Raw genomic sequence first — 7,892 nt, 5'->3', positions numbered from 1 at the left:
ACGAAAAAGTTTTCCTCCAGGCCCATTGTGAATGCTTTTAAGTATAGCCAAGATGCGTTAAATTGCTGTCTTGCCACCGGAGACACCACAAGGGCTGAGATACTGCTACGTTCCGCAAACCCAGAGAGGAGCATCCGCGATGCCAAGAATGGGTTTGGACCGTGGACCTTCCATTCAGAAGTTTGCTCTCTAATCACACGGCTGATATGCAAGTAATACACGAGTACAAAGTAAAAAAACGGGTCTTCTCTGAACCGTAATTGAAGACGATTTCTCTCAAGTATGATCAGTCTTCCACTAAAGAATAAAGTCTGGTTCCCCTAGAGTCCTAAACTATGCCATTTGAAATTCAACCAGATGAACTGCAGCTTCAAAAAACAACTAATTAGCTTGAAGAGCAAGGAAACCGGGTGAACTGTTGCTACTGAGCGTCTTCCGATCGCTCCTCATCATGTGAAAAGAAACATTGGGATGAGAGTCATATTCCCCCCTCTAATCATGGTACGTGCAGGACATTCATAGAAAGCTGATATACTTTAGTTTCGGTGGAAAACAGGTACTCCTTGCTCGACAATAGGGTATTACTGAACATACATGTTCAACCCCAGCCGATTTGCCTAAATTGTCTGAATGTGAATTCATTTCTTTTGGCGTAATTCGGGTTACTGTGGGGAGGAAGAGATGCGCACTCTGCTTTATCATTGTTAGAGGAGTCTAGCTAATTCTCGGCCTAATGAGAAACTAGCCCACGACCACATCAGCTTTCAGAATAATGATTAGAACGATTGAACGGACTGTCTAATTAAGTCTGACCATCTGAGCCAAGGACACGGAAATATACAGTAGAAAAATGGTTAAAAACAGAGGTGGACTACTTGTGGTAAACGAGATTATCGGCATGATTGTAAGAATCTGCATGAATACGGGCGTTCAAGCAGGCTGGGTGTAAAGTGGTGGGGTTAGTGTACTGATTCTCCTATCATAACTGACCGTTGATTTTGACATTGTTACTTGGATTTAGTTGGGGTAGAAAAGAGTTGTCCGGTTAAAGGCCTAAACTTTGTGCTACCACTTGGCAGAGTTTTAATACCCATCTCATGAACGACGTTACCTGTTTCAGAAGAGCATGGTAGACAATCGGTTGTTTTTCTTTGAACAATTTTTCGCTTTTGATACAAAAGCTTCGTCAGGCCAACTGAACAGGTCACCAAATTGGCCAGGTTAGAATACGGACAGGGAACAAATCAGTAAGTCCTCTTCAGATTATCGCACTAGATCAGTCTTGAGTGTCAATTAATGGCTCTTGTCGGTTACTGTGGTTATCAAAATCTCGAATTGATGCGTTGGAGGAGTTTCAAACTAGTTCCGATCGCTCTTTGTTCCTTAATCTTCTACTTCAGGCTGCTTTAATTGATGATTCATCTCGGATGCCACTGGTAGATTTTTCTTGGTCTTTGTGGGAATTACCAGGACACGGAAAGGATGTGACCTCACGTGTTTGGACATTGCATTTTTCAAACCGTAACTGTGCGGGTTGTTTGGTGCACTCAGGGCAGGTAAGACGACAACACAGACTGTTACACGTGGTATGGGGGTGACGAAACTCAGGGGCGGTTTCCTGCATGTGGGTGCAAACCGGACCGGTTGGGTCATCACGAATTACCCCATTAAAATGCACGTGGTTTATCACTGCGGACGCCTGATGGTCATGTAACTGCGCACCAGGTGGTAAATGCAGTAGTCTAGTGGTTATACGTGGAAATACGAGGAAATTGTCACTGGATAACACATGCTAAAGTTGTTAGGGATTGAACACAATTGAAGCTGATTGGTCCATCAGTGGACTTCCCTTGTTCATTTGCAGGACCATCAACTTACTTGCACAAAAGGTCTAGTTTTCTTAGGATGGATCTTGCCCGTTGACTGTAGCATTTTCAGGAATATAAACTGTGGGTATTTTAGAGCTACGACAACTGGTTGTGGTGTGGTGTTGCTTGTAGTCGTAGGTCCCAGTTCAATTGGTGTTAAGCTCTTATGCATTCTTGTGGCATACAGGACCACTTTAGTTTTATAAATATCTGTTCCACAGTCAAAAGTAAGGGTTTCGCAAAGGCAGGTGCAGATACTACTTTCACTTGACGACCGTCCTGTATGTTGGTAGTTCCTCTACCTCTCTGATACAACCTATTTCACTTGGGCCTCTAAGATGGTAACAAGAAAGAAGTACTTGGAGGGCTTTCGCAGGAATAACATACTGGAAAATATTCCGATTGCGATTTGCAAAAAATGTCCCGTCAGTGAGGCCAATCTATGCTGAAAGGTAGACATGCAAACTAAAGCTGTTTCATCCTTATTAGGAAGCATCATCAGCGCAGTTCCCACAAAACGCAGAGAGTTTTGAACCCGCGACCTCCCGGCTAGAAGCTGTACACTTGACCGTGAGCGATTGGACAGCAGCATGGTAAGCGATCGGACAGGATGAAGCGCCGCACATCCTTTGGTCACAGAAGCCAAATCACGTGGACACGTACTGACTGACTTCTCGAGTGGCGAGTTATCGGATGAAAGTTTCGCTGTCTCACCGACGAAATCTCACACAACCATTGGTGATGACTTTCATGGTCAGTTCAGTTGGTCAGATAGGTGACGTAAAGACGCTGGTGCATTCAGTCCATGTTAACGTTAGTACGAAGGCTAGTATTATGGGTGGTGAAAATGGTCCCGAAAGCAGGAGTACCCACTCGTGCACCACAGTATAACCGTAACCACTTCTTACTGTGTTAGCCGGCGACGATAAGGCACTTGATTCTGATCCAGCGGGTGGTTGTGCACAAGCATCTAGCTTGTGATGCAGTGAAAACAGTCTGATGGACTGACAATGACATTCCGTCTGACCGGATGGTTTTCGTCGAACACCAGGGGAATGTCGTAGAGGTTTTCCCTCTCCATGCAAATGTACACACGTCGCTGCACGAGGTCTCTTCTTTCTCCGTACTTCTGATGTGCTAGTTGGTCTTCTCATGTTGCAAGCTTTGCAATCAGTCTCGAATGCTAGTAAACAGCCCCACTGATGTCAGTCCCTCGAAATGCCCAACGAAATTCCTCTCAAGTCTGCCATGTCATCTATATATACTAAGAAAAGCGGGCTTACAGTCAATCACCTTAGGAGGTTGTGTGCCTGTGATCGGTGAACACAGAAATACCCATAGCCAATTAAATCACGGATGTTCTCACACAACTTGTCGATCGCATTGGAGTGGACAGAGAGGACAATGTTCGGGGGTTGAATTTTGGTGTCCGGAGGGGGGGGGGAGAGACAAAATTACATGGGCGTTCCATAAGACCGTGGTCGTCTACCGGTCATCCATTAAGTTAAATGAGACATAGTCGCGTAGTGTACTGTTAGTTCATCACATAAGCGCACATGCGACAGACTGTTTAGCGAGCATTTCCAGTACGTTGGTGCTTGGTTATTTCCTCATCGGTTAGACCAGATTGATGAAGTCCGGAACTGTTCCTATCTGATGATCCACAAGAAGCGTGGAAGCGTTTATGGGTTATCAACGAGTTTTCAGCTACACTATCATTAGTGTGTTCCGTCAACAAGAAGTAATGTATTAACTAGGACAACTCTCTTCATTGTTAATTTCAATGCACAGGACGAAAAGTTCTTGCGCCCATCAGGGGGGACAACAAAACTTATTCACGATTACTATAAACAGGACAAAGCCTTAGTGAACCGTATTTTCGAAACTGTTCAGAAGGGAACCTGAAGTTAAAACTGGTCAACATCTGTGTAATTCACTGAGAGCAAATTAGTTGCACGTACAATTAACTCGTCGGGCACTCAAACCTAAGAAACGGGGACTTAGAGTCAACTTGGGTTATTATCTCCGGACGGTTCGTGGTTTTTAAGTCTGAAAAACAAACTTATCGGATAAAGGAAACTACTCATACGTTTTCTGAAAACACTTCGGCAGCCCACAACCGGTTTCATCCTTCTTGGGGCTCATCAGATAGGCGCAGTCCCCGAGTTTCTTTCTGATCCTTTATGAAAATATACTGCGATGTCCAGAATATCGTACCAACTGAAACATGAGGCGGCCTGTGTGCAGCACTTTCAGTTGTAGACTATCATAAACGAGAGGTTCAATTGAGTCTCTCGTGAAAACTTATCCAGATTGTTTGCAAGTTGCGACCTTTCAAATCGAAAATTAATGAAAAGTCATACCCTCTGGCAAGCGTTGGTCATTCTCGTGATATCACCAAGATGGATAGGGTATACGGATAGCGGCTGTGCTCGACACTCAGTGGCCTACTTCGTTCAACTTAAATTGTCAGACACCAAAAACCTAATCAAAGTCGTGTGACTCCATATCATATTACGTGTCACAGATAGATGACTTTGCAGAATACTTTTGAGTTACTTGTAATTAACGTGTCTCGCCCTGTTTAACGGTAAACCTCATGATTTCATGCAATTCCCCTATTCATTGGAGAAGTCCTGTGTCAAAAGTAATCCAGCAAGAAATAGGCAACCAACTGAAGGAAGCATGAACAGCCTTAATGACTATCGATTCGATACAGTCTACGGAAAATACCTAGCAACGTGTCATTTGTTCTCACTCCAGTCCATTATCCGATTTCGTGTTTTATTTATTTCGGATAGGTGAGACAACGTATTTACTTCGCGCTTGTCACGTATAGCAGAACCTTTGTTCGATGTAGAGACCATCCGTTATGTTTTTCTATGGCTTGTGTTTATTAACCGTCAATGCCTTCAAACGAACAGGAAGCGTTAGGTCACTTCTGCAGTTGTGGTCATGGCAACTGTTTGTACCGTGTGACTGTGCATCTCTGTGGTAACCTTACACAGCATAATTTCACATCCATCTATACTACCTACAATCATATTGAAATGACGCAAATTTTCATGTTGCATACATCTAAAGGCCACAGATTTTGTCTCACTGGCGGGATACAACGTGGGACAGATATGAGCGCCTCCATCTCCAAACTCTATTTGTTCTGGTTATCAGTTTACATGCAAAGCCTACTATATCATACTGGTGCAAAAAATGAGACCATATGGCAGAACATGATGGCCACTCAGCCGACGGATATTTAAAATCGATTTTTATTGATCAGTCACTTAATACGGGGAGATACAACAGGGAAATACAACGTGATTACTGTCTCTCATCACTGTTGAGGCGAACTCTATTAGTGCCCTTTCTTTAAAGTATTTGAACCCAAAATCTGTTGAGGAGATGCAGTAGAGCACAGAATGAATTTCATCGATTCAAATCATTTAGAAAATCGCAGGTGCCCGCGAACTTTCATATGAAGAGGTTTGAGGACCCGACTCATCTGAAACACGCACGTATACTAACAAAGCGTCGATGACGTCAACTCGCCTGACACGATACCCTGATAAAGATGCCTTCAAAATCTCAGGAGGGTGTGTCATTTACGCCCAAAGTTGGCAGTACGGTTTTCCGCGCATACAAATTACGTCAACCTCAGCGAGGCTATGCGTGCTATTTACGGTGTGCAAAAAAACACGTGCACACCCAAACGCGGGCTTCTTATTTCGACTGAGCTGATGATCAGTTACGAAAAATCATTTTATTCTAAGGAACGGAGAATATCCTAGACATATCGGATTAGTATAAAGCGTGAGTTGTGTTCGTCAGAAGCTCAGTTTTCAGAGTACATTGCCAAAATATAATGATACCTCAGCAGAATTAGCAGTCTGCTTCCACTCACCTTCAAGCACACGAAATTCCGCAAGAGAAACATCGCTATATTCATGAAAGAAACTACTCACAAGGTTGCTAAAAACTCTTCGACAGCCTACGACCGGTTTCGCCCTTCTTGGGGCTCATCAGGTAGATGCAGTCCCCGAGTTTCCGTCAACCTTATGTTCTACTTGAACCGAAATTGCACTGTTTTAGAGAAATACACTCATTTGCGATATCTCGAATATCGCGCCAACTGAAACATGAGGCGGCCTGTGTGCAGCACATTCAGTTGTAGAACACCTCAAACGGAAAAAACCAAATTGATTTGCAAATGAGTGTATTTCTCGAGAAATACCACTACTTCGCAATTCAATGCTCCGTTGAGCCGATTTATGGTTGCCGATTTTCAGAGAAATATGGACGATAAGGCCATGTATTATCCAGAAGTATGGTTTTTTTTCTTATTGAGGGGTTGTACTGTATAGATGTGAATAACGAAATGGACGTATATATGAAATGTATTCAGTAAATCAAAGTCATCAAACAACCACAACAACAGGGCTTCAAAACGTGACCAGTTACAAATGCGAATTTACTCCAAGTTGGTTCAGATAGTAGAATTTTTGTCCCACCACCGAGTGTAGTAGCTCTCGACAAAACGGACGGTCTCGTCCTTCAGGATTTCAACAGCTATGGAAAAGGTATCCAAATATGCATATAAAAGTTTGTGAAGGTGGTGCCAGTTTTTGGAGTTTTTTTGTGTCATCACGACACTTGATCTTTCGTTTGAAATGTGCGACATAAATTGACCTGACATTCAAGCATGATGCTGCACCCATAACCCAAATGTTCCTAACCATGAGCATTGGAAAGTGAGATATGGGCGTAAAATCCTGTTGCCCCTACTCCGTTAAATCAGTGCATAGGTCAACTACTAAGCTTTCGGTAACAGCCTAGGCAGAGTTACCTAAAGGGCAGTTTTTCATCAGTTGTGAGAAAGCTTGTGTTTTCTCTGCTGGTGACCTTGTATTGAGGCCACTCTTGATAAAAGTTACGGTTGGGATTTGGATTAACGGGTATTCATTGTCACGGCAGCATATAGACTCGGCAGCAGCTGAGTTTGGTCAGGACTTTAAATTTAATTTGACGTTACGTGCTTCCATGTTTTCATTCAACGCTACATTATTGGATATAACTCCCATAAGAGATTTAACGTGGCAATCGAGAGTGCATTTCATTCAAAAAAGCTGGCGATATAACTTTGCAAAAAACCCCGACAGACAAATTAATCACTGTCTGTCTGGTTAATGCAGGTTGTTGTACTGCTGTCCACTGTTATCACGCCCAGTAATTTGGCACCTGCTCGGTGCAGAAGTGTTACCTGACATGTGAGTACAAGCCCAAATAACATGGGGAAACGTTGTGGTCAACTTATCGGATGGGTGTTTTACTAACTGAGTTACCAAAGTTAGCTAGGCTACACACCTGCACGATTCATCACTCTACCTAATGAATTGACAGTTGATGTCTGTCAACGCCATTTGTAAGCCCCTTAGTTGGCGCTGATACCAGTGCACACAACCAACGTTCTTCGGTGTAACTTGTTGCAAATAGACGGGGATTATCTACACTAAATGTGTTTTCGCTCAGACTATTTGTCTTCGGACTTTTTATTTCGCAAATTCCAAAGTTTATGGCTATCTCCGCGACGACGCGTCTGGTGGGATGGTTCGGTACGGCAGTCTTGCGTGGTGAACAATGCATTCTCCCACGTGTGGTTACATATATTTCTAGTGGTGGAGTGCTGCTGCACGTTCCTGGTGAGACAGATGGGAAGAAGTACAACCCAACACGAAATGCGTTAATTTCAATGCACAGGACGAAAAGTTCTTGCGCCCATCAGGGGGGACAACAAAACTTATTCACGATTACTATAAACAGGACAAAGCCTTAGTGAACCGTATTTTCGAAACTGTTCAGAAGGGAACCTGAAGTTAAAACTGGTCAACATCTGTGTAATTCACTGAGAGCAAATTAGTTGCACGTACAATTAACTCGTCGGGCACTCAAACCTAAGAAACGGGGACTTAGAGTCAACTTGGGTTATTATCTCCGGACGGTTCGTGGTTTTTAAGTCTGAAAAACAAA

This window comes from Opisthorchis viverrini (genome assembly GCF_000715545.1).
Source record: "Opisthorchis viverrini unplaced genomic scaffold opera_v5_1, whole genome shotgun sequence".
Lineage (NCBI taxonomy): Eukaryota > Metazoa > Platyhelminthes > Trematoda > Opisthorchiida > Opisthorchiidae > Opisthorchis > Opisthorchis viverrini.
The sequence above is the reverse complement of the archived record's forward strand: the minus strand, read 5'-3'. Positions refer to the sequence as shown.